Source organism: Marmota monax, unplaced genomic scaffold (assembly GCF_021218885.2).
Source record: "Marmota monax isolate L192 unplaced genomic scaffold, Marmota_monax_Labrador192_F-V1.1 WCK01_AAM20220418_F8-fsc00086, whole genome shotgun sequence".
NCBI lineage: Eukaryota > Metazoa > Chordata > Mammalia > Rodentia > Sciuridae > Marmota > Marmota monax.
In genome coordinates, this window is record NW_026693086.1 from 4,937,317 (window position 1) to 4,964,170 (window position 26,854).

At 53.1% G+C, this 26,854-nt stretch overlaps 1 protein-coding gene across 1 annotated transcript in view; it reads left to right on the forward strand.

The window, feature by feature from the left end:
* The first annotated feature begins 5,727 nt into the window (after nucleotides 1-5,727).
* The window catches only part of Sbk1 (SH3 domain binding kinase 1), a 50,708-nt gene continuing 29,581 nt past the window's right edge, over nucleotides 5,728-26,854 (forward strand). Inside the window, exon 1 of the mRNA XM_058582643.1 lies at nucleotides 5,728-6,529. The gene's annotated coding sequence lies outside the window, so the exon portion shown is untranslated. The remainder of the gene's footprint in view (nucleotides 6,530-26,854) is intronic.

The window sequence follows — 26,854 nt, forward strand, 5'->3', positions numbered from 1 at the left end:
TTCTCAAGAGATTCAAATACATCACATAATCTGTGTTTTTGAGCTTTTATCCTCCTGGTCCAATATAAACTCTTGCCTTTGTATATTTTCTCAATGAAAAAGACCAAGAGCCGGGTGCGGTGGTGCAAGCCTGTAATCCCAGCTGAGGCAGGGGGATCACAAGTCCAAAGCCAGCCTCAGCAACTTAGCAAGGCCCTCAGCAACTGAGCGAGACCCTGTCTCAAAATAAAATATTTTTAAAAAGGACTAGGGATGTGGCGCAGCAGTTAAGCGTCCCTGGGTTCAATCCCCAGTACCAAATATGAAAAATAAAGTAAATAAAAAACAAGAAATGAGTTCATGGGCTGGGGATGTGGCTCAAGCGGTAGCGCGCTCGCCTGGCATACGCGCGGCCTGAGTTCAATCCTCAGCACCACATACAAAGATGTTGTGTCTGCCGAAAACTAAAAAATAAATATTAAAAAATTCTTTAAAACAAACAAACAAAAAAGACATTAAGAAAAAAAAAAGAAATGAGTTCATGGCAGGAGGCAGAAAGGGGCCCAGAGCCTCAGTTGTGAATTAGGCTCTCCTCACCACTGTCTCCTATCCTCCCCTCCTGCTTTTAGTGTTACCCCACCTCTGCCCCAGATTTAGCACTGCCTGTGGCTGTGCAGCAGAAATGGAACCTCCTTGTCACCAGGGACCAGCTCTTGGTGATAGGAATGAGTGGGCATGGGCTGGGGTTGTGGCTCGGCGGTAGAGCACTTGTCTCATATGCGTGGGGCACTGGGTTTGATCCTCAGCACCACATAAATAAATAAAATAAAGGTATTGTGTCCATCTTCAGCTAAAAGAAAAAAAAGACTTAAAAAAAAAAAGAAATGAGTGGACGTGAGGGTCAGCACTTGGGCATCACTCCATCTTGCCTCCTCGAGGGCTTAAAGGAGAACGGGATGCTCTTAGGGCAGCTTCAGCCAAGAGGAATAATCACCTCGGGCTACTACCTGAGAAACAGATCCCACCTGGGATCAGGAAAAACAGTATCAAACCTGGTTAAGGACATCACTTTTTTTTTTTTTTCAAGATGGTTTAATTTCCAAAAATGCTTTCTGGGAAGACATTGGCATTCTTGACAAGATGCTTCAGAAACACTCTGATGAACTTGAAGTCAGGCTTCTAAGGAAACTAGTTTCCCATCCACTTCGCTGTCAGGAGGGCACTCTAATAACCTGGAATCAGACTTTCTTTCTTCTTGAGCCTGGTCAAACAGGGACTATCACTCTCCTATAAGGGAGAAAGGGCTCTTGGCACCAGCCAGGTTACAAGCCTTTTTCCTCATGCCAAACCTGAAATAAAACTTTGCCACGTGCTTCTGATTACTTTGTTAGAAGACTTGTTTGAGTCTGGGATGTGGGGCTTCTTTGTTACAGCAGCTCAGCAGTACCTTAATTAACAGAAAGAGAAATGTCATCTCTTACTCACATGGCGCTGAGGGTTCCCTATACTTGGGACCCTTTCCTCTGTGGAAATCTGGGCCCCCACATGTAGTGCCCAGCATCTCATCCAGTCTGGGGTGAGCATCCCGTCAGCACTGGATTTGAATTTGAAATGAGAGCCAGGGGTTGTGGCTCAGTGGCAGAGCACTTGCATAGCATGTGCAAAAAAATAAATAGAAAAGGAAGCCAAATAAATGAGAGCTGGTCATCTCAGTATGTGCTTCTCCCTCTATGGATGAGCAAGCTGGATTCTGTCCCAGGTGATCAATCGGTTCTTTAGTGAAGAATTTTGAAAAATACCAGCCATACTTGGGTGTGTCAAAGGGGAAAGTGTTTGATCCAAGCCTCAGAGGTCCCAGGGGGAAAGAGCCATTAAAGGAATGGGACCTTTAAGTTGTCAGTGGCTCTGTGCTCCACGCCATCCTGCCAAGTATTCCAGGGGGAAAAGGGGAATGGAGACTTGGACAAAAATAAGGGGCAGCCAGGAGCCATGGCGCACGCCTGTCATCCCGGGGACTCGGGAGGCTGAGGGAGGAGGCTCGAGAGTTCAAAGCCAGCCTCAGCAAAAGCGAGGCCCTAAGCAACTCAGTGAGACCCTGCCTCTAAGTAAAGTACAAAATAGGGCTGGGGATGGGGCTCAGGGGTCAAGTGCCCCTGAGTTCAATCCCTGGCACCCCCCCAAAAAATGATAAATTAAAAAATGAGGGAGGGACCCTACATGGACCAAGAATAACAGTGTGCCAGGAATTGGGGAGAAGGACAAAGTCAGCCTCTGCATGCCTGAGTCTGAGAGGGAGAATCCAAGGGTGTAAGAAGGGAGCACTTAGCCTAAGTGTGGGAGGGACTCCAGCCAGGTCTGCACCCCCAGAGCCTCTGGGCCTGGTGTCTGCTGGGGCCTGGGTAGGAGGGGTAGGGACCATTAGGGCCTAGGTGGAGAGGACCCCTGTGGCCTGATAGTCATCATCCTCTCAGTCCAGACTCTGGTTCCAGAGGACCGTGGTAGTAGGGTTGGGCCCCCATGGACAGCCCTTCTAGGTGGTCAGAACAATTTCAGGCCACCAAGGTGGGCTCCAGGCTATCAGGAAAATCCTGGGCCATCAGGAAGCGGGCACAACCTCACCTTTTATTTATTTATCTTTTTATTGAGGTTATGTTTTGGAAACATTGAGAAAAAAAAAACACACCCACACAAATAGCATTATCAAGAGAACCATGCATGTTACATGTTTCCCCTTGCCTAATTAACACTTTGAAAACACACACACCTGTTGTCATGGCGCACACCTGTGATCCCAGAAGAAGGACGGCAAGTTCAAGGCCAACCTCAACAACTTAGTAAGATCCTGTCTCAAAAATAAAATAATTAAAAAGGGCTGAGGACGTGCAGCTCAATGGTAAAGCAACTCTTGATTCCCTCCCCAGGTACCAGAAAATGAATAAATAAATAAATAATAACATGCACATGCAGTACAATAGAGTTGTTCCGTTCACAAGATAATTACAGGAATCTTAAAGGACACCAGCTCAGGAAGAGGATGTGGTTTTGAGATGAGATGAGCTCCTGAGGATGGTACTGAACCTCTCAGCTCTCGGTCCTGCAGAGAAACAGCCATGCCCAAATATATATATAACCGCCCATAAATGTCACGTCAGAAATCTACGTTTAAAACTCTGGAAATGTAGGGGCTCAGACTCCTCCCCATACGCACCCTAGGAGGTAGACCATAGCTGACCCTGAGTGGTGGGGAGGGGAAAGCCCCCCAGGTTCCAAAACCCCAGGGCCAAGGGCTATGGCCTGACTCCTGCCCCCACCCAAAGCTGGTTAGCTACCCCTGCCAACTGCACATCTGGCCCATGGGTCTGGCACGGAGGCTGGGGAAGCCCCCATCCCTCTTGGAGGGCAGCAAGTGGCTGAGATTCAAGGGCTCAGTCTCTCCATCGTGTTTGGGGCAGAGTTTGAAGTGGCCTTGGGACTCCAATTCTCCTTTCCCAGATTGGCGGCAGAGGAGAGTGGGGGTGGGGGTGGGAGAAGGAAGGAGGACCCCAGCCTCCTGGAGAGCTAGGCCCCTGCCACCCAAACAGGAGACAGACAGAGCTTCACAGCCACAAAGAATTAAAACCTATCGATTTTCCCCATTAGCTAGAGAACGCCATCAGAGTGCATTAAAACCCGGGAAAGCACAACCTCCTGAATAATTAAGATCTGCAAATGACCGTCCCATGGGGCCTGGGGGAGCAGGGAAGGGACACCTAGAGGCCAGGGCCGCCCTGGCCCCTTCTGACCTCCACCCCAAGGAGCCATAGCACGGTGGCCTTTCCCTTCCCCCTCCCCCTCCCTTTTCTCCCCTCTCATTCTCTGGCCTCCCCATAAGAAATACCAAGTCCCCGGTGTCCCACGCTGACGCTGGAGCAGGGCAGGTGGAGCGGTGAGACGGGGTGCCAGCCCTGTGTCACTGCGGACCTCAGGGAGGCCCTGTTTGGGCTCATTCTCCTCCTCTGTGCTGGTCAGGGAGTCTGTGGTTCCAGAGAGACACAGGGACTGATCCAAAGCCACAGAGCAGGTCCCCAGCACTAGAATCGGTGGCCTCTGGGTCTTCTCCCTCAGCCCAATTTATGGGGCCCCCTTTGAACCTGGCAGGAAGAAATCACCCCCTTTGGGGAGAACAATTCAAAAAAAGGTGCCCCTCTAAGAGGACCAACTATATAAAAAGAGCTCCCTAAACAGACCAATTAGAAAGAGGCACCCCTCTTGGTGAACCAACAGGAAAAGGCACCCTTCAAACTTATGTGTAAGAAAAAGGTAACTTTGGGGTGGACTATTAGTACAAGGCAAACTTCTACGCTGTCGCCATACCAAAGTACAAGGCTTGGCAAAGCAGAAGGAGAAAGGACATCAGCCCCCGCCTGTCTGCCAGCCTGGGCTGTACAGTGCACAGCCTAAACAACTGTACGTGGTGGCTCTGATTCCATCTCCCAGCGTTTCTTGGCCAAGGAAGCGCAGGCCTGCTCACCCAGCCAGTAGAATCCAGGTCAACAAATACAGATGGCTCCTTCCTAGCCTCTGCCTGCCGGTCTCCATAGCCTCAACTCTGACCCGAGTTTCCATTTCCATTTTCCTCCATCACCCTTCCACCTCAGAGAGGCAACTCTGGGACAAGAATCTCCTAAATCTCTCTCCCATCACTTCCACCTTCTGTCTTCTTTCTACTTTGCCATGTGCCATCCACCTCATCTCGCTGCGGGCTTCACCTGCTCTATTCTCTCAGCTGGTGACCCCCCACCCCTTGGGCCCCAGGAAACCCCTGCTCCCTCTGCAAGGCGCACCCCCAAAGATCTTCTTGGCTTCTCACATTCTCCCTCAAGTGCCAACGCGTTCTTGCCTCTGGATTTCAGAGGTCCCTCCTTCTGGAATGTTCTCCCTCCAGATCTCTGCCTGATTCCTTCTCATTCTCCTGCTGGTGGAAACTCTCTTCCCCGCAGCAGCACTTTTCACGGTCTGAATATCTGTTTCCTTTGTTTCCGGGGCTCCCAGGCCACTGTGAATGATCCTGCGTGTTGTAAATTGCAGCCGAGGTGAGCGGGGCTGAAGCCCGGCCTGGACCCTCACTGCAGGCTGGGGCACCTGGTCAAGGGCACCGTCAACCTCCTGCAGTGACTTGCTGACCTGCCAAGGGAACAAGAACACCTGCCCTCTCCCTTGCCGAGTGCCTGGCACAAAGCAGGTGCTCAGTAAACATTCTTCAGGCAAACTCGGTTTTGGCTCTGAATCCTCCCTAGGCTCTCCAGGCACGGTATCAGCTTCATCTCTGGTTCCCACAGAAGCTAGTGATGGATCTGGACCCAGGGCTGCCAGAGATGATTTTTAGGGGAATATGGAGGGACTCTGTGATTTGGGGACCCCTGTTCATCCCAGGGGTGCCACCCTGAGCCCACCGTCCTGTGCAGCCTCCTGAAGGTGCACACGAAGGATCCAGGTAGCCTGGGATGCTGACCAAGATCCAGGTGCCCGGGGCTGCGCAAGGGCTCGCGGGCAGGAGGCGGTAGTGAGGGTCCCGCTGCGGCACCGGCTCAGGGCGGGTGCAGGACTGAGGCACCGTCCCTGTCGCCTCGCCGTGGCCGGCGTGGCCGCGCCCGCCCGCCCGCCCGCCTGCCTTCGGTGCTCTGGCAGGGAAGGAGTTAACCTCCCGGCTTCGCAGCGTGAATGTGGAGCTATTAATACCCACAGCCCAGCCGGCCGCGGAGCCGCCACTGGAGCGCAGGGAGCAGGAGCACCGCGCGCCCGGGGAGCCTCGGTCCGGGGAGCCGGCCGCGGACTGCGGGGGCCAGAACTTTTCCTGGGGCCCAGCGTGGACATCGCGCCAGCCTCCCCTGGTCCTCACCCACCTTTCGCTTTGGAGGTCTCAGCCCGATCTCCTGGAGGCCACTGGTGCCACCCACCCCAACACGGGAGAGCAAACTTTCTTAGGGAAACCATCCCTGCGTGGGCTGCCTGGACAGGGAGGAGCACAGCTGGACAGACAGATGGACAGAAGGGCAGGTCCTCTGCAGGCCTGTCCTCCCAGGGTTGCCTCCCATCGACAGCTGCAGGGTGGACGGCTGAGGGGCTGAGGGCTCCAGAGGGGCAGGGAGGGGACCTGTGGCCACCTGCCAGCCACCCCAGAGCCCAGGCAGTGACAAGCTGCTTTCCAAGGCCCAGCACTGTGTCTGGAACCCTGTCAGGGGTCAGGACAGGCGCTCCTGAGGGACAGAGCCACAGGCTCTTCACCCACCGAGGCGACGGGCAACCTGAGCGAGAAGGCGCAGGTGGCGGGCAGGCAGGTGCGGGGCCCCGAGGCCGACAGGCTGCTGACCCTGGAGCATGCTGGCTCGGGGACCCCTGCCCTGGCCAGGGACGATGCTGCCGAGGCTGCCACCAGCCGCCCCTGCCCTGTCCTGGAGCTGCCTCCAGCCTGGCCCCTGGGCTGCGGAGCCGATGATGTGCCCGCCTTCTGCTTGGTCTGCTTCCACAGGAAGGAGGAAGAGGAGCTGCTGGAGGAGGTCCCCCTGCAGAGGTCAGTGTCTGCTGTGGGCAGCAGGTGGGTGGGGTGGGGGCAGAGCCCAGGGCCTGGAGGGGCTGCCTGCGAGTCCGCCGTCCCCCTCCACCATCCCGCTCAGACTCAGCCCCGTTGTCACCAAAGCCTTCTCCCCATCTCTCCCACCCTAGCCCCAGAGGGACCTCCCTGTCCCTCCCAGGTGGCTGCTCTGCTCGGAGCCTTCCATGGCTCTCTCGCTCCCACAGGATCAAGTCCAGCCTCGGCTGGGTGTTCCAGGCCTCTGGGACCCGGGAAGACACTGCCCATCTCCTCCCACTCCCTGGGTCCCAGGGAAACCCTGCCCAGGCTTCCCTTCCCCACCTCCCTGCACCAGGCCCCGCGCAGTGCCTCCTCCTCCAGGAAGGCCTTCTGGGAGCCCCAGGTCCACCCTGCCTGAGAGCCTCCCTCCCTTCCTACAGCCACTGGCACCGACCAGATATTCAGTCTTTGTTGAATTAATAAGTGAAAGTGTGTGTGTGTGTGTGTGTGTGTGTGTGTGGAAGACACGGCAGGCGCCTGCAATGATAGAAGTATGTGCGGCTGTGTGACTGGTGTTTGGGGGTGCATGTGTGTGGTTGTGAGTGCGTGTGCAGGTTTGTGGGCGCAGGTGTGAGCTCGACATACCTAAGTGGGGAGAGGGGCAGTGCGGGGGCGGTGGGGCTTCACAGCCCGAGGACTATAATTATCCCTTTGCCAGCTCTCCCCACCCCCACCTGCAGGGAAGCCCAGCCTCCAGCTGAGTGTGTTCCCCAGGCTATGCCCACGGACTCTGGGCATGGCTGGACAATGTGACAGGGGTCACCTCTGCCCAGGGAGCCCAGCCTCCATCACCGCCTGAGTCAGCACTGGCTTGGGTGGGGAGAAGGGCAGGTGCGGGGACAAGTCCGGTGCACCCCCCCCCCCAGGCCCCCAGCAGGACAGGGAGGCCTGGTGCAGGCTCCTGCAGCCTGCACCAGTTTCCTCCTCAACTCCCTGTGCGGGGCCTGGGTCCATGAGTTCCCCTCTGTGGGCCTTGGTCTTCTTATCTGTGCAATGGGAAGATCCTCCCTGGCCTGGTTGTTCATTTACTCTGTGATGGTGACTGGGCACCCAGAGCCCTGGGAGACTCAGCAGAGGACCGGAGCTCTTCACGGGGTGACAGCCTATGCACAGAGACAGAGATAGGCAGATAGGTTGGGCACAGCGTGACAGGCTCCCTGGTGGGAGTGGGCTTGCAGAGACAAGGGGTTCAGGAGGAAAGGCCGGAGCCTCGAGCCCCCTCCAGCTCTATCTCAAAGTGCGGATCTTGCTGGCCCATGCCTGTGGCCCCAGCCACTGGGGAGGCCGAGGCAGGAGGATGGCAGTTTCCAGGCCAGCGTGGGCTACTTAGCAAGACCCTGAGGAGGCTCAGCCATACAGCACCCCTGCGCCCAATCCCCAGGACCAAAGAAAAGTGCCGATGCTCTCCCAGGGGGTGACTGACCCCCGAGAAGGGACATCCACCCAGGAAGGTGGGAACTGCAAGAGCAACGGCTCAGGGGTTTGAAAAAGAAATTAGGCGGGGATGGTGGTGACAAGGACAGGGTGGGGGCACAGACCTCAAAGGACCTTGACAGCTGAGCAGAGGACCTGACCCAGGGACAGCCGAGCAAGCAATGAGAGGACGTGAAGGCTCACGGGGCGTGTTAGGGGCCCGAGGGAGTCAGCCGTGCATGCAGATGCACCCCCTGAACCCCGGGCACGACACTCGCGACAGTAGTGTGCAGACAGAAGCGTGCAGCCGGGGCCCTCTGAACGCCCGGGGAATGAATGAATGAGTCTCTGGACCTCCCGGGGCAGACGGCTATCAACACACACCCAGGCCCTGCCCTGCGTCTGGTGCCTCGGGTCTTGGAGGGGATGGATGTGGCATGTGAACCCGTCCGTCTGGTGAGCAACTGGCATTTGGGAAGCTCCAGAAAGGGACAGGCACAGGCCTAAGGGCCAGGCAGCGGTGAGATCCTGCCCCCCCTCTATTTCCCGCCTCCCACTTTGGGGACCTCTGTACCAGAGGCGCCTCTGCCTCCTGCTCTGGGGGTTCGGCAGCCTGTTTTGAGACACCGGTCTCCCTCCTAGCTGGCCGACTCTGGCCCTTTAAGGCTTAAAGAGGGGATACCGCCAGGCCAGGCTGGGCAGAGTCAGTGACCACAGGTGCCAGGTGGTGAAGCTAAAAATACTGAGTGATGTGGACGCCCAGGCTGCCAGGCAGAGCAGGCGGAGGCTGGAGGGACGGCTCTGGGACACTTCTCTGCTGCTGGAGGAAGGGCACGGGGCAGTGAGGCTGGTAGAGGTCACCTTGGGGGCTCAGGGGCATCTGTGGCTGCCCCCAAAGACCCCTTTTACCACCTCTCCTAGCCTTTCTCCAAGCCCAGGAGGGCACTAGGATTCACTCCTGAGTGGCAGCTGCCCAGTGAGCAGCCCTGGGCAGGCTGAGCCTGCCACGTCCTGCCTCTGTGTGACCCTGGGGACGGACGTCATTTCTTCCCTCAGGGCCTGAAAGAGTTGGATTTTCTTGGCCAGTTTTAGGGACAGAGAGGCCGTGAGGGGTGCAGATGTCCACTCTCCCCTGGACGGAATGAACTTGCCCTGGGATCTCGTAGGGACTGGCTGCTGAGGCCACCAAGATGAGGGCGACACAGACCCCTCTCCCGAGGGACTCACAGCCTCGTGGGGACAAAGCACGAGCATGAGCATGCGGCATGGTGTGTCATCAGGGAGGTGTGAGCACAGCGCCTCGGCTCGGCTGTGGGTCGGTGCAGAGGACACATCTGCACTCAGTGAACACTTGTGAGCGAAAGTGTCACCCAGGTGCTGCTCAGCAGCCACCGACGCGTGGTGTTTGGGTGTAAGGTGAAGCCAGCCTAGATGTCCACAGGAGCTTGGCGGGAGGGAGACGGCTCTGCCCCATGCAATCCTTCAGGGACCCAGGCTCCTCCTGTCTGGTGACTCTGTTGTCACCCAGCTCCTCGGACCTCACTGCTGGATCCTCTGCCTGCAGTTGAATAAGAGAGTGAGGTTCACGCTGAAGGTTTTTATGAGCCAAATCTGAAACCAGCTGCTTTCACGACCAGCTGCAAGCATTGGCCATAAAGGCTCATTGCAAGGGAAGATGGGAAATGTAGTCCAGTTTGACAACCTCAAAGGGTCTTTGTGAAAATGAAATCAGACACTGGCGCAGGCTAGGTTAGGGCTCATTCATTCACTCACTCAACAGAGTTCACTGTATCCTATAGAAACTGGACGGTGGAACTAGACCAGAAACTAGAAACTAGATGGTGAAAAACACCCTCCCTGCACCCCTGGGGCTTATCTCTAATGAGAGAGTCCAAATAAAACACAAGTAAACAGACAAATAGGACTGTCAAGTTCAAAACCCGCTGCTGAGGAAATCAACTCTGCGTGTCGGAAACAGGGAAGATAGGACCTGGGGAGTGGGAGGAGCTAACCATGGAAAGACTGGGGGAAACGGCACCCAGGCAAAGAGAACTGGGGGTGCAAAGGCCCAGAGGCTGCTACAGTTTGGTGACTGCAAGGAATAAGAGATCAGTTGTGGCTAGGACAGGGCAAAGAATAGGGACAATGACATGGGGTGAGTCATGGGGTGAGACAGGAATGGATCAGATCACTTAAGCCTCGTCAGCCCCACGGAGGAGAATGGATTTTATCCTAGATGGGATTGGGAAATCTTTGGAAGCTTTTAGTGGGGGAAGTGATATAATCTGATTGACATTTTAAATGATCCCTTGGGCTGCTCTGGGGAGAATCGATAGCACTGGGCCAGCATGGACACAAAACACCAGAGGGAGGTCACAGTGATGATGTGGGGGGTGGGGGGGTGTAGGCAGGGCCTGGACCCAGGGAGAAGAGATATCTTCTGCTATGGCTAGAACACGGTGAATTAAACCCCCTGAATTCATGTAGGGGTTTAATCCTGAAGTCTTATTAATATTAAGAGGAAAATTAATCTGATGATGGTGTTTAGAGGTAAAACCACTGGGAAGTAATTAGATTAGGTCATTGGGGCGGAGTGCCTGTGATTGGATCTTGATGACTTTATAAGAAGGAGAGAGAGACCATACAGATCCAAGGAGGTACACACATGCACACCCACCATGATGTAGTGCAGCCAGAGGGACCCTAATCAGGGCCTATGCAATGCTATCTGAACTTTTAGCCTCCAAAACTGTGAGCTAAAAAAAAAACCTTCCTTCTTAATCAAATAGTTTGCCTCAAGTCTTTCATTATAGCAACGAAAAGCTGACGAATTACATCTTCTAAACACTTAGGAGGCAAAGTCTACAGAATGTGCTGATTGGTTAGGTGAAGAAGAGAATCAAGGTGAACCTGGAGCTTGGGGATTGGATACATACGTGGATGATGGGAAAACTCAAGGGAGGGAAGAGATTTGGTGACAAACTCGAGAATTCTGCTACACAGACTGAGGGTATGGCTCAATGGTAGAGTGCTTGCCTAGCATGTGTGGGCCCCAGGTTCCATTCATGCCCAGCACCACAGAAATTTTTTACTTGAGGAGCATTTTATTCAGCTTTCCCTTGCTGTGGCCACCCAGGATAATAAATCTGTAAGGAAGAAAGGTTGAGTTTGGCTCACAGATCCAAAGTTTTCAGTCCATAGTTTGCTCCATTGCTTTTGGGCCTGTGGCAAGACAGAGCATCAGGAGGGGAGTATGTGGCGGGGCAAAGCTACTCACCTCATGATGATCGGAAAGCAAAGAAAGAGAGAGGAAGGGGCGTGGTCCAACATCACCTTCAAGGGCACGCCCCCAATAGCCTAACTTCCTCCCGCTTGGCCCTGCCTCTTAAAGGATTCCACCACCTTTGGCTGGTGCCCAAGCCTTCAGCCTATGGGCCTTTGGGGGAAATTCCAGATTCAAGAAACATGTGACAGGTTTGAGTGAAGATGTCCAGTGAGGACTTGATCGTGAGAGGCGGGAGCTGAGGAGGAGACTTGGCTGGTGATAGGCTATCACACCATGTGCATAAAGATGGCTTTGAAAATCATGAGATCACACTGGAGAGAGAGAAGGGACAGGAGAGGCCGCAGGACTGAGGAACACAACACTTTTGAGATCATGTGGAAGAGAATCCAGCAAGGCAGCCTAGAAGAGCAACTGGTGAAGTTGGAGGACACCAGGGGCACATGTAGCCAAGGGAGCCAGAGAATGTCTCAAGACTGAGACAGGGCGCTGTCAATTGGCTTAAAAGATGAACAGTCAAGGAAAACAGGAATAGGTTTAGTGACACAAAATTCAAAAGTGACTTGCATGAGAACATGTCATGAAGGGCTAGAGATGACCGCAGGTTTGAGTGGTGACTTCTGGTTAAAGAGGGTCTAACATCTGGGTTCTTGAGCTATATGCAAAGAATAGTGAGTGAATTTTTTTAAGGTATGTGTGATAGTCAGCTTTCCATTACTGTAATGAAATACCTGAGGTAATCCATTTACAGAGTGAAAAGGTAGCTGGGCTTGGTGATGCATGCTTATAATCCCAGCTCCTCAGGAGTGTGAGGCAGGAGGATCTCAAGTTCAAGGCCAGCCTGGGCAGTTCAGTGAGACCCTTTCTCATTATAAAAAATGAAAAGTGTTGGGGGTATAGCCCAGTGGTCCTGCGCTTGCCTGGAATGCACAAGGCCCTGAGTTTGATCCTGAGCATTACAAAAAGAGTGAGAACGGAATGGGGAGGAAGGGTTTCCTTCTAGGGTGTACACCCCCAGTGACCTAAAGACCTGCCACTGGGCCCCATCTCATAAAGGTCTCTCTGGCTCTCCGTGGCATCAGCTGAGGACCAAGGCTTTAAACCCACGGGTCTCAGGACATTCAACCTCCCAACTGTAGCAGTATGTTCATCAGCCTTCAATCGCTTCCATGACAAATCACCACAAAATTAGTTTTCTAAAACCAAACAAATTAGTTTTCATGTTTTTTGTTTGTTTGTTTTGGTACTGGGGATTGAATTCAGGGGCACTCAACCACTAAGCCACATCCCCAGCCCTACTTTGTATTTTATTTAGAGACAGGGTCTCACTGAGTTGCTTAGCACCTCACTTTTGCTGAGGCTGGCTTTGAACTCATGATCCTCCTGCCTCAGCCTCCCAAGCCACTGCACAAGTCTGTTTTCTTACAATTCTACATACCAGATCAAAAGTACTGAGCTAAAATCAAAGTATCAATAGGATATTGATAGCATACTATCAATAGGATATGTCTGTCAGGGAAAACTTTCTTGACTTTCCCAGATTCCAAAAGGCACCTGCATCCCTCGGTCCTCGACTCCCTGTGGACCCCGCGACAGGTAGCATCTCTTTGGCCCCTCCCACTGCATCATTCTCCCTGACCACAGCCAGAGAAGGTTTTAATGATTCATGGGATTAGATTGGTGTCTTAGTCCATTTTCTACTGCAATAACAAAATACTGGAAACTGGCTAATTTATAAAGAAGAGAGGTTTTTGGGGGGTCATGGTTTTAGAGGCTGGGAAGAGCCTCAGCTTCTGTGAGGGTCTCATGCTACTTCAGCCCATGATGGACAGCAGAGCGGAAGTGGGCACATGTGAAAGAGGCAAAACTCAGGGTGATTCACTTCTAACCACATGATCTCATGGTGGTTGTCCACACAGAGCAATAACTCAATGCAGGAGAGAAAGGCGTTCATTTATTGGTGACCCTCACATTTCCTGCTAGGCCCCACCTCCCAGTGGAGGAATTCAGGTTCCAGCACATGAATTGGGGGACACATCAAAGCATAGCAATAATCCAGAATATTCTCCGAAGCTCAAAATCCATCATCTTAACCACATTTGCAAAGTCTCTTTGCCACGTAAGGTCACAGGGTCACAGGTTCTGCAGACTCTGACCTGGACCTCTGGGGGTCTCAGATGCTGCCTCCCAGGGCACATCAGGGAGGACTGAGGAGGGGGACCCAGCGGCCAGCCGCATTTTGGAAGCTGGAAGACAGATGTCCTGTGGGAGCTGATTGAACAGACAGAGGAGGCTGCTCTGTAAGGGAACTTGACACTGAGCGTGAACAGCCCAAGGAGCCCGGCAAATCCCCCGGAAGGCACCGGTGTTGACGGAAATGAGAGTAAAGCTGGTGCTAAAAGCAGGCGGATTGGTTTAAGAAGGGCTTTAATACTCAGATGTCCTCTAGCAGAGCCACTGGGCGCTCGCTGCCCCTCCTCTGCTCTACAAAGCCTGGAGATTTAGTCCCCAGAGAGGACACACTGGGGCCTGACCCTGGGTCCTCTGGGCAGCAATGAGGGGAGGTCTGTACCACCAGAGGTGTGGCTGTTCCATCCTGAATCATCACCCTGGCCTTCATTTTGGGCCTCCAGAACTGTGGGGCCTGCCCTTGACTTTCTGAGGTCTCAGGAGGACCTAAGGTGGGCCCCTTTCCTCCTCTGAATGTTGAGTGATGAGTATTTGGTTAGAGTTATTCTCCCTGAGAAGTTTCTATAATACTCCAAATTGCCTTTTGGGTTTTTTTTAGCCTGTTTGTATTAGCTCTTTATTTTATTATTTTTTTGGTGCTGGGGATGGAACACAAATCCTCACATAGAGCTGTACCTTGGAACTACACCCCAGCCTTAGTGCTGTCTTTCATCTTACTGTCTGAGTTAACAGGGATTTCCCAAGGAAACAGCCCAGCCCAAACTCCCCATATTGAAACCCGAGTCAACAGGCTACCAATCCGTTTCTCATCAGCTTGCTTTTATAAATTGCATAAATTGTATTTTTTTTAAAAATATTTTTTTAGTCATACATGGACACAATATCTTTATTTTGTTTGTTTTTATGTGATGCTGAGGATCGAACCCAGTGCCTCACAGGTGCAAGGCAAGCACTTTGCCACTGAGCCCCAGCCCCAGCCCGCATAAATTGTATTTTTAAAAATTGAGGCAATGTTGCCGAAAGCTCTGTCCTTGTCCCCAATGCCAACCCAATAACAAGGATGCAGTTTTGAGAAAAAAAGAAAAAGAAGGTTTATTGCTTTGCTAGCAAAGGAGAAACACAGGGGACTCATGTCCCAAAGGCTGTGATTCTGCCCATCAGCAGGAACAGAGGGCTGTTAAAGAGGTGACTCAAAGGCTACATTCCACGGGTTCTCTGTTGAGTGGTCATTCACTTGTTAATTTGAGAGACAGTCATTTCTGAGATCTTCTGGTGCCATCCCCAAGTCTGGATGACTTCATTTCTATGGTGGGTGGGTGTGTACTCAAGGATGGATAAGTCTGCCTAAGATGGGGAAGAAAGGTGATCCTGTTTCCCCTGAGATTAGGAAGGAAGAGGGAGGAGGAGAAAGAAACAGGTCCGTTTTAAAAGTAAGTCGCAGACGCAGAGCAGCCAGGGCTGCATCCAGAGCATAAATGGACCCTGTTACAGGAGGGTTTACTTGAAGTGGAATGCAAAGGTCTTAAGTGATTGGTTTGATGAGTTCTGAAGGTGGGCACACCTGTGTCACCCACACCTGGATCCAGGTAGAGAACATGTCCATCTCCCAGAAAGTGACATCATGACCTGCTCAGTCCTGCCCCCACCCTGCCCACAGAGGCAGCCCCTGCTGTGATTTCTATTGGATTTTGAAACTTCTTAAGTCTGAGCGGATAACCAGAGATGCCCCCTTGAGAAACGCTTGTCTTAGAAGAGGCAGAACCAAGAGGAACAGAATTAGGAGGAAATGGACTATGCAGGAGAAAGAACAGTGAAAAACAAAACTATTATTAATATGTTCAGAGATTTAAGAAGAAATGTTGCAACTGTGAAACTAAAACTAGATGCTATGGGGTGGGAGGGGCGGGGGCAGGCACCTCCCAGAATGAGCAGAAAAAAAGAAAAATTGGGGCTGAGATCATGCACGTGCTCAGTGAAAGAAAGAGGAAGAAAGAAAGAGTGGAAATTAAGACTATCATAGCAGAAATGGTAAAGTGTTAGAACAGCGATTGGTGATTATAGTCTGTGGGCCAAGTCCAGTATGTCTGCTGGGTTTTGTTTTTTTTTTTTCTTTTTTTTTGGCGAGGAGGGGTTACCAGGGATTGAACTCAGGGGCACTTGACCACTGAGCCACACCCCCAGCCCTATTTTGTGTTTCATTTAGAGACAGGGTCTCACTGAGTTGCTTAGCACCTCGCTTTGGCTGAGGCTGGCTTTGAAATCACGATCCTCCTGCCTCAGCCTCCTGAGCTGCTGGGATGATAGACATGCTCCTCCGCACCCGGCTATTGAAACACAGCTACAGGTATCTCTCTAGAGCTTATCCATATTGTTTGACTGAAACTTTAGGCCCATTAATTAGTAGTTTCCTGTGTTCCTCCCCATCAACCCTGGCAATTATACAACCAACATCTGAAAATCTGGCCACACTTGTCTTTCTGTGCTGGTTGACATCACTCAGCATAATGTCCTCAGAATTTCCTTCCTTTTTCAAATATATGAATACATATTTTAGTTGTAGATGGACACAACACCTTCATTTGTTTTGATTTATTTATTTTTAATGTGGTTCCAGGGATCGAACCCTGGTGCCTCATGCATACTAGGCAAGCACTCTACCGCTGAGCCACAACCCCAGCCCCAAATTTCCTTTGAAAAGGCTTGAAGTATTCCATTGTATATACACACCATGTTTCCTCTATGTATTCATCTGTTGATAGACATCTGGGCTGGGCCTGGTGGCGCATGCCTGTGATCCCAATGATTTGGGAGACTGAGGTCGGAGGATCACAATTTCAAAGCCAGCCTCAGCAGTTTAGCAAAGACCTAAGTAACTTAGTGAGACCCTTTCTTGGAGGGGGGTCTGAGGATGTAACTCATGGGTAAAGCACACCTGGGTTAGATCCCTAGTTCCAAAAAAAAAGACATGTGAGTCACTCCTACATCATAGTTATTGTGAATAGTGTTGCTGTGAACAGAGGACCTCTACTATCCCTTTGAGATCTTGATTTCAATTTTTTCAGATAAATGCCCATCAGGGGGATCTAGATCCTGTGGTAGTTCTACTTTTAGTTTAGTTTTTTTATTTTTCTACTTTTAGTTTTTGAGGAACCGCCACGCTGGTTTCCACAGTGGCTGTACCACTTTGAATTCCCATCAACAACATGCAAGAGTTCCAATTCCGCAGTCATTGCCAACACTTATTTTTTTTTAAATAATAGCCATTCCAAGAGGTGTGGTGTTGATGCACATTTCCCTGATGGTTAGTGACACTGAGCATTTAAAAAATACCTATTGGTCATTTATATGTCTTCCTCGGAGAAATATCTATTTACATCTTTAACCTTTTTTTTTTAAGTACTGGGACCTTAACCCATTTTTTTTAATATTTATTTTTTAGTTTTAGGTGGACACAATGTCTTTATTTTACATTTATGTGGTGCTGAGGATCAAACCCAGTGCCTCATGCATGCTGGGCAAGCAAGCTACCACTGAGCCACAACTCCAGCCCCCCTTAACCCGTTTTTAATTGGGTTATTACGTTGCTGTTTTGTTTGTTTGGTATTGGGGGTTGACCCAGGGATACTTTACCACTGAGCCACACCCCAGTCTATTTTTTTTTTTTTTTGAGAAAAAGGAAAAAGAAGTCCATTGCTTTGCTAGCAAAGGAGAAACACAGGAGACTCCTGTCCCAGAGGCTGATTGTCTCCATCAGCAGGAGTAGGGGTCTTTTAAAGAGGTGATTCAAAGGCTCCATTCCTTATGTGCTCTGTTGGGAGCTGTAATTCACTTGTTAGTTTGGGAGACAGTCATTTCTGAGGTCATCTGGTGCCATCCCCAAAGTCTGGATGACTTCCTTCCTATGGGCGGGTGTGTACCGAGGGACAGATAACTCTGCCTAGGAGGGGGAAGATAGGTAATCCTGTTTTCCCTGAGATTAGGAATGGCCCCGCCCTTCTTATTTTTTATTTTGAGGCAGGGTCTTGCTACGCTGCTGAGGGTCTTACTAAGTTGCCCAGCTGACTTTGAACTTGGGATCCTCCTGCCTCAGCCTCCCCAGTTGCTGGGTGCGCAACCATGCCCAGCTAAGTTGGGTTTTTTGTTCTTTTCTTTTTGCCATGGAGTTATGTTTTGGGGGGATCAACCTCTTCATTAGATGTACGGTTTGCAAATATTTTCTCTTATTCTGTAGGTGACCTTTGTGCTCTGTTGATGGTTTCCTTTGCTGCATAGAAGGTTTTAGTTTCAAGTTTTGCTTTTGTTTTCTAATTCCAGTACTGGGAATCAAACCTAGGACCTCACTCATGCTGTAAGGGCTCTGCCACTGACTTAAGTCTCCAGCTCTTTCTATTTTATTTTAAGACGGGCTCTCACTAAATTGCCCAGGCTGGCCTCAAACTTGCAATCTTCCTACCTCAGTCTCCCGAGTAGCTGAGTAGCTAACAGGCATGCGCCCCTGCGCCCCGAATTCTATTTCTTATTTTGTTACTTGTTTTTAGTGTTCTGTCTGTGCAAGAGCTTTACTCAGAATTGCCAAAACTTGGAAGCAAACACAATGTCCTTCAATAGGTATCTCCATGTAATGGAATATTATTGAGCAATCAAAGAAATGAGCCATCGGGCCGCAAAATGCCATAGAGGAGCTCTAAGTGCATATTGCTAAGTGAAAGAAAGCCAGTCTGAAAAGTACTGTGTGACTCTAACATTATGACATTGTGGAATAAGCCAAACCCATAAAGACAGAAAAGATCAATTCACCAAGGACTTGAGGGGAGCCAGGGAGGTAGTGCACCCTGAATTTTTGGATGGTGATGTTATTCTTTTTTTTTTCCAGTACCAGGGATTGAACCCAAGAGTTCTTAACCACTGAGCCACATGCCCAGCCCTTTTTATTTTATTTTTTTTATTTTGAGACAGAGTCTCGCTAAGTTGCTGAGGCTGGCTTTGAACTTGCAATTCTCCAGCTTCAGCCTCCAGAGCCACTGGGATGACAGGCGTGCGTCACCGCAAACACACGGCCGGGATACTATTCTGTACAATGCCGTCAAGGTGAATCCATGACCTTATGCATTGTCAAGTCCCATACGAACTTGAATTGATGACAGTGCATCACTATTCGTTCGTTAATGGTAACAGGTGTGCCACGCTAATGCAAGATGTTAATAATAGGAACTGTGGGGGAAGGACTATGTGACAAAGCTGAAGAATCTCTTGGTAGATTCCACCACTCTCTGCTCAGTTGTTCTGTGAACTTGAAACTTCACTAAAAAAGAATGTCAATTACCAAAAGGGAAAGAAATCAAAGGATTCTACCCAGAGCTATAAATAATGTTTCCGCAAGATGTAAACATTACGCATCTGGCCAATATTAGGAAACCACTGTATTGTGGGGTAGGGGACAGGAAGTGGAAGTGGGTGGGAGGTGGAGGGGACATAAAGGAGCTAAATTCTCATATCCCAAAGTGGGAAGTTGACAGGTAACCCTCACAACTGGCAGGGAGCAATGTAAATATGTTCTGGAGAAAACATGGAGGTAGAAAAGTACTGACGATCAGTTAAAGGAGTTGGAATGATTAGAAGTGGGGAATGGCTGAGCTTGGTGGCAAATGCCTGTAATCCCAGCAGCTCTGGAGGCTGAGGCAGGAGGATCTCAAGTTCAAAGCCAGCCTCAGCAATGTAGTGAGGTCCTAAGCAACTCAGTGAGACCCTGTCTGTAAATAAATCATAAAAAAGGGATGGGGATGTGGCTTAGTTGTTAAGCGCCCCTGAGTTCAATCCCCAGTACAAAAAAAAAAAAAGTCGGAGAATGGCGGGGTGTGGTGGTGCACGCCTGTAAGCGGAGCTTCTCAGGAGGCTGAGACAGGAAGATCCTAAGTTCGAATCCAGCCTGGGCAAATTCCCAGACTCTGTCTCAGAATAAAAAGGGCAAGGAGTGGCTCAGTGGCAGAGCACTTGCCTGGCACGTGCAGAGTCCTGGGTTCAATCCCCAGTAAGGCATGGGCAGGTAAGGGTGGGCAGAGGACCCAAGAAATGGGAAGAGAGGTGGGTCAAGGAGGAGACCCCAGGGCTCAGGGCGGAGGTTCTGGGAAGGGAACAGGGTGGTGACTCCAGGAGAAAACAAAGTCCCTGCACCAGTGTGCAGTGGGGTCGGCCTACAAGAACCCCTCCCCCAGGGGCTGGGAAGAAGCCAGGGGCTGGGAGGAGTCCGTCGCGCTTGGGCTGATGGAGGGAGACGGTGGAGGAGAATCTGATCCATTTGTTTTCCTACTGGAGCCGGAGCCAAAGCTGGAGGAGAGAGGAGGTGGGGAAAGGTAGCACAGAGCGGGGTCTGCAGACCCACACTGGCATCCCCCAGGGCTGGTGCAGAGCCCCTAGCCCCTCCAAGATCCCCAGGAGAGTTATTTACAGGAGGAGGAGAATCTGGGAAGCAGATTCAGAGAGAGAGACCAGGAAAAAGCAGCCGCTGGCAGAGTGGGGCTCCCCGTGCCCCTGAACGAGAAGGGAAGCCACCACCAGCCCGGCGTGGGGCTCGCTCAGGGCAGACAGAGAGTGGGCGGGGCTGGCTGAACCCAGCAGGTCCTCAGCAGCCGCGGGGGCGTGTCCCCGACAGCAGTTCCAGCGAGGAGGCGGAGCCCAGGAAGGACAGGCTGGACACGGGTGGCAGGGGAGGGTGCCGGGTCGGGTCGTGAGAAGGTGGACTGGCAGTCTCTGAGCTCGGTCCCAGGGCAAGCGATGGGGAGGACAGAGGGATAGAACAGAGACGGGCGCCACCGAGATGGAGATGTCAGAGGGGTGGGCGATGACGAGGTCAGGGGTTTGAGCTTGGGAATGGTGGGCCAAGGAGTAGAGAGGTTGAAAGGGGACGCCAGGATGCCAGGGCACACCCCAAGATCTCCCCTGCCTTCCCCCCTGAGCTCTGTACCCCACAAGTCTGAAGCTGCAGGGAGGGGACACGGAGTTTTCTGCCCTGGCGTGGATATGGCCATGTGCCGCAGTTTGAGAACCACAGCGAAGACACAGACCCAGGTTCTGATAGAGAATAAGAAAAACAGGGGTGACAAGAAGGGCCCTGGGGATGGCACAGATGAAGACCTTGAACCAGTAAAAGGGCCTTGGGTGGACCCTCTGGGTAGGGGCTGCAGGTCCTGCAGGGGCTGTCGAGAGCAGAAGCTGGAAATGTGGATAATGATGCGGACAGTGAAAGGGTCTTGCCCCACCAAGGTCCCTTAGTCTGCCCTGCACTGTGGCAGATTGGCCACTAGAGGGGGCGCTGCGCTCACACAAGCGGCCACTGGCACAGCAAGGAGCCGGTTCTGCGGCCTCCGCCTGTTTCTCTAACAACTTTTGTGTTCCAAGTTCGGATTTTGCAGCCTCACACCCTGGATCTAACCCCAGGCCCGCTACTTCCAGGTCGTGTGGACTTGGCTAGGTTACTCAAAGCCTCTAGCGCTTCATCAGCCATAAAATGGCCACAACAGCCAGGCGTGGTGGCTGTATGCTTGTAATCCCAGAGGCTTGGGAGGCTGAGGCAGGAGGATCGCGAGTTCAAAGTCAGCCTCAGCAACTTAGCAAGACTCTATGCAACTCGGCGAAACCTTGTCTCTAAATAAAAGCATTAAAAAAGGGCTGAAGATGTGGCTCAATGGGCCCCTGGATTTGATCTCTCCCTCCACCCCTACCCAAAAGGGGGGGGGGGCATGGCTCTGTCTCCTGCTTCTCTCCAGTCCCTCTGCCCAGCCTTGTCCAGGGCCCCACACAGGGAGAGAGATGGAGCTCCACTTCTGGGGTGTGGGAAAGCAGAGACGGATGTGGCCTCCAGGGCAGGGAAAGCCAGGAGCAGCCATTTCCCCTTCTTGCTCAGTCCTCCTGGTCCTCCTGCCTGGGAGCAGACCCCACCCTACTTCTTCCTAGACACAGGCTAAGCCACCTTCCCCCACCACATTCCCTCCCTGCTGCCCAAGGGGTCACTGGCTGCCCTTGCCTGGCAACCACACCATGCATGGAGAAATGTCACTGCCCCACCCAACCTGCTCCCTCCTAGCAATTCCAACTGGTCCTCACTCAGACCCCGAGTGGCATCTCTGTTCCCAGGTTTTGCAGCAGGCAGGAATCAAAGACCTGGACATGAAGGTCTCCTCCCCCTTGGGTCCCACAGAAGGGTGACTTTTTAAAATGACTTGCTGATATCTAAAAAGCCGGGCATGGAATTCTCAGATCCAGATTTCTGCCTCCTCTGGAAAAATCAGAAGCTCTGGGAATCTGAGTCCACATTCCCGTGTACAGCAGAGGACCCCCTTGGGCCAGGGCTCTCCAGTTGACCACTGTCCCTGCCCCAGCTATGCCCCTGTACCACCCTGGCCCCTGTGGGCATCTCAGCCTGTGACCTTGTGTCGGGACCGCCAAAGCAGGTCCACGGAGGCATCCCCACGTTGCAGCCGCTGGGCCAGGGCAGGCAGGAGTGCAGATGAGGGGAGGGCACCCCAGGAGGGGCAAGGAATCCGGGGAGCCAGGCTGGGACAGAGTGCCATGTCCTCAGATGCCCAAGGGACTCCATGGTCCAGGTGCCCAGTGCAGAGTCCTTGGGAGGTGACCTGACTCTCCCATCCTCCAACCCCGGCCTCCTGCCGTTGTGCACCTGCCATCACATTGGGGTGACTAAGCCTTCCTCTCTGGGTCTGACTGCTTCTCCCCCTCCACTCCTGCTGCCCTGGTCCCAGTCGCTGTCTTCTCTCATCATTCTGGGGCAGTCGCCTCCTCCGGGTTCCCGGCCTCGCTCCACAGTCTGTTCTCCCCACCACAGCCAGGGGGCGCCCGTTAACCCTGACATAGGCCATCCCGCCTCTGCTCAGGACCTTCCCACCTCAAAGTCAAAGACCTCACGGTGGCCCTAAAGGAGCTGTCGCCATCACCATCTCCCACGCTACTCCAGCCACATGGGCATCTTCGTGTTTCCAGGACATCCCAACACACTCTGGCCTCAGGGTCTCTGCACCGCCTGTTCCCTCCATCTGCCTCCCCCTATCTGCGAGGCTCCCTCCCTCACCTCCTTCAAGTCTCCGCTCAAGTGTCCCCTTCTCCATGAGGACGTCCCTGCCTATACCCCTTCTCTGCTTTATTTCTTCTTTCACGCTAATCCCTTGAAGCACAATCCTTTACTTATTTACCCTGTTTGTCGTCTTGAGGCCCCATGAGGGTAGAGATGTTCCTCTGTTTGGCTCATTGCAAAGTGTTTGGCATGCACCCAGTAAATATCGAGGGGCTCTAGGGGTAGCGTGTTGGCCTAGCATGTGTGAGGCCCTGGGTTCCATCCCCAGCACCACCACAGAGGAATAAATAGCTGGTAACTGAATGAGTGAATAATCAAATATCTACAATGAGGACAGTGGCTGTACCGAGCTCACAGGGTGGCCACAAGCCTTCAGTCGGGTCGCCTGGGTCCAGCAGGGTCAGCTTGGTGGGTCTGTGGCCAGCACAGTAGCGTGGGGTTTCATGCTCTCTGGTTGGCGTCTGGAAATTCTTTCTTTCTTGGTTTGGGGGACTGAACCCAGCATGTGCCACTGAGCTACACCCCCAGTCCTTTCTATTTATTTATTTATTTATTTTGTTTGTTTGTTTGTTTTGAGGCAAGGTCTTGCTGAGTTGCCGAGAGTCTTTCACTAAGTGGCTGAGGCTGACCTCGAACTTGCCATCCTCCAGCCTCAACCTCCCGAGCTGCGGAGGTGACAGGTGTGCACCACCCCACCTGGCTCCCTGTCTTGAGATCCTTAAATCAGTTCATCTTTGAATTTGTAAGGGACGCCGGATGGGACCACGGAGCATGCGCAGTCAGCTGCTACCCAACCCCACCCCACGGCCTCTGGGCCGACACCGCCCTGCTGGGGGCCTGGGTGGGGTGGATTAGTGCTGGGTGTTCAGCCAGGTGGCCCAGGCCCCTGTGAGGGTTTGCACCTGCTCTGCTAGAGTTTCCGTGCCCAAGGGAGGGTGACATTAAATAGGACATAAAACCACCACGACAGACTGGTGACCTCAGGAGAAAAGAAGGGGCTTTTTTTTTCTTCCTTCTGCTTTTTGAACAAGGGACAGCACCTTTTCATTCTGGGGGCCCTTGGTTCTGTAAGTGACCCTGGTAGCAAGGGCTGGCACCTCACAGGTGCTGAGTGCTGTGTCCCGAGGACCCGTCGTTGTTATTTGGGACTCCACAATTAGAACCAGGCCAGCCAAGAGAAAGTCCTCGGGCTCCTGGGACAGCTGGTGGCCTTCAAGGTGACTGGCACCAGGCCTGGGAGAGAACATTCCCTGCCCACCCCAGGGCTCCATGTCCTGGGTCCGAGCAGCAGGCTGGGGTCGAGCCAGGGCGAGCCTCTTCCCGCTTCCCTGGGCCTCAGCTGTCACCTCTGTGAATGGGAGGGGAACCTGCCGGTCCCTGTGCCCTGGCAACAGTAGGGGTGGGTATCTTTGCAAACTGAACCTGAGAGGGGTTCAAGGGCTGCCAAGGTCCCTGACAAGTCACAGGATCATCACTGTTGCTCGGTAGGGTCCCAAGGTGGGGACTCAAATTCTGCCCTCCTGCCCTGAAACTTTCAAAGGGGATCTAGCTTTAACCCTCGGGGGCTGTGTCTCGAGGGACTCACTGGTGACTTCAGGCCCAGGTGTCAAAACCACACACAGCTGGTGAGGGCTCCAGGCCCTGCTAGGGACTTAAAAAGAGACCCCGGGGTAGCTGCAGTCCTTGGTAGTGGCCTCAGACCCCAGTGGTGGCCACGGACCCCCGACGATGGCCTCAGACAAACCCTGGTGACACCAGGGAGCTGCAGGGCGTCTCGTCTCCCTCCCTCCATCCTGGCTAAGCCCCTGTCTCTCCCCAGCCACTAGAATTCAAGCCATTCTCGGGATCCACTTAATTAGCCAAGCTCATTAACTCCCACAGGCCTCTCCGCCCCTCCCCTCCTAATTAACTCACTTAATTAGGGCTTGCAGGCCGGCTCCACCCAGCCCCCTCCACCCTCCACCCCTGCCCGCCTCCTCTAGCCCCCGCTAGGCTGAGCCTCCACCAGCCTGGGAAGGAGCAGGGTGAGGCCGGAGCCCTCGGCACCCCGGGCCTCCACCGTCCTTCCTCCCAGGACTCCAGCACAGCCCACAGGCTGGAATGGAAATGGGGACAGGGAGGTGGAGGGGGAGAGAGACGACAGGGGATCCGATGGAATCGGGGCTGAGGAGGACAGGAGGCAGTGGGGCCGGGCATGGGCCCTGAGGTCCAGCCTGACCCAGGAGCCTGCATGGGGTCAAGTCCAGTGGATGCAGGAGCTTCACAAACTCCTCCACCTCCCGAGTCTCTGATCTAAGGTGGCAGCGCCACACCAAGGGGTCCTTTCGAGGTTTGAGGAGCCTGGCCCAGATCTGTGCTTGTTAAGTAAGTGGACGCGTGAACAGAGGCTCCCAGGGGTGAGGGGCTAGAGGAGGGACAGACTGGGCTGGAGGCTGCAGCCTGGGTAGGGCCCTTGGTCTGAGGAGGGTAGGGGTAGGGCATAAGTGACAAGAAGGGCTCAGGATGGAGTCCCATTCCACTCCAGGGGTGGAAGACACTGGCCTTGTTCGTGCAGGGCCTCGGCTGTCTGTGCCTCGGTTTCCTCATCTGGGGGAAGGCCCTCTCCTGGTGAAGGCCTGGAGCATCCTAGATGTCTACTCAGCCTGGAGACTCATGCCTGAGAAGTGACTCAAAAAACATTAGAAGAGAGGTGCTCAGCAGCCCATCATCTCCCTTGGGACCCAAGCAAAGAAAGTAGGCTGCACAGGCAGCAGGCAGGATGCGGGTTTGCCATCAGGCAGAACTTACTAGGGTTGAGGAGTGCAAGATCTCAAAGGCAGGAAGGAGAAAGAGCACGTTCACATTGCAGGGACTGGGCTCTGGGGAGAGAGGACCTCCAGCGCCCATCGTAGAGGAAGAGATGAGCGGGGCCTGAGCACTGGTCGGGTCTTGGCCTCAGATGCTCCTGCTCACCCTTCAGATCTCTGTGCAGCTTGGTCTGTCCTGACCCGGAGCCTGCATGGGGTCACTGCGTGCCACCACCTCTTCCAGGAAGCCCTGGCCTTCATCTCTCTTTGGAACCCTGGTCAAGGTCAATTTTATATTTACTGGCTTGATGAGGGTCGGGTCTCCCCCACACACACACTCAGCTGGAAGCTCTCGTAACCTGGGTACCTCTGAATGCAGAGATTCTTGGAGCTTCGAGGGAAAGGGGTCCCAGAGGCAGCCCCAGCAGCTGTCCAGCCTGCTGAGCCCTGACCAGACCCAGCTCCACCCTTAGGGACAGAGGCTGGACTCCAAGGACTCCAATCTCTTCCTGGCCAGGCTCAGCTTTCTCTGAAAACCCACTTACACAACCTGAGACTCTAAGAGAATATAGAATGAGGAAACAGTGAGTACACAGGGCAGAGGAGCCCTGTAAGTTCAACTCCTGCATTTTTAAATGCTTTAGAAACCCACATTTACACTCAGTGCAGGGAGCTTGGGGTGGTAAGCAACAGAGACCCAAGTGTCTCCCTTAAACACAAAAAGGAATTGATTGGGTCCGAGAAATAGAAAGTCTTCAGGTATGGCTAGATCAAGGGGCTCAAGCGCTGACGGGCTTGTGCCTGTATCCATCTCTTTGCTCTGCCATCTGCTGCGTTGGCGTCATTTTGGAGGTTCTCCTGCTGGTGGAAGCCCAGGCCTACACCCTGCCACAGTTCAGTGCAATGGAGAGAGAGCCCATCCTATCCGCCCGACCCCGGGGGCACAGACCCATCTCAGAAACTACTGCTCTGGCTAGGGGGTGTTATCCACTGATTGGTGGGAGCGGGGTCACAAGCCTTAGGAGTACAGAGGGGTGTGACAGGGAGTGTAAATTCCCAAAGGAAAACAGGGCTCTGTTCCCAGAGCCAGCAGGGAACGAGCTGAATAAGGGGTCTGCGCCACCAGGACGTCACAGGCGTCGTGGCAGGTCTAGGGCACTGTTCCAAGCCCCAGCGTTTGTGGCAGACCCACCCTCCGGAACATCCTGGCCCCCTTCCCAACTTCCACTCGCCAGCAACCTTGTCTCCGGAGCCTTCGGGCTTCAGCCTGCTCCGCCCACTTCTGCATGCCCCGCCCACTTCCTCGGCGCCCCGCCCAGCAGCTCCACCCAGTCCCTGCCCTCCGTTGGGGTATCTCGGAGGGTGGTCAGAACTGTCCCTCAGAGTTCTGCAGCACACAGGTGACCTGCTTGTGTTTCTCCCACAGTGCAGAAATGCTTGATGACACACCCCCACTTGTCATTCATTTCCTGTCCCCTCCCTGGGATCACCTACCAAACAGTCGTGCT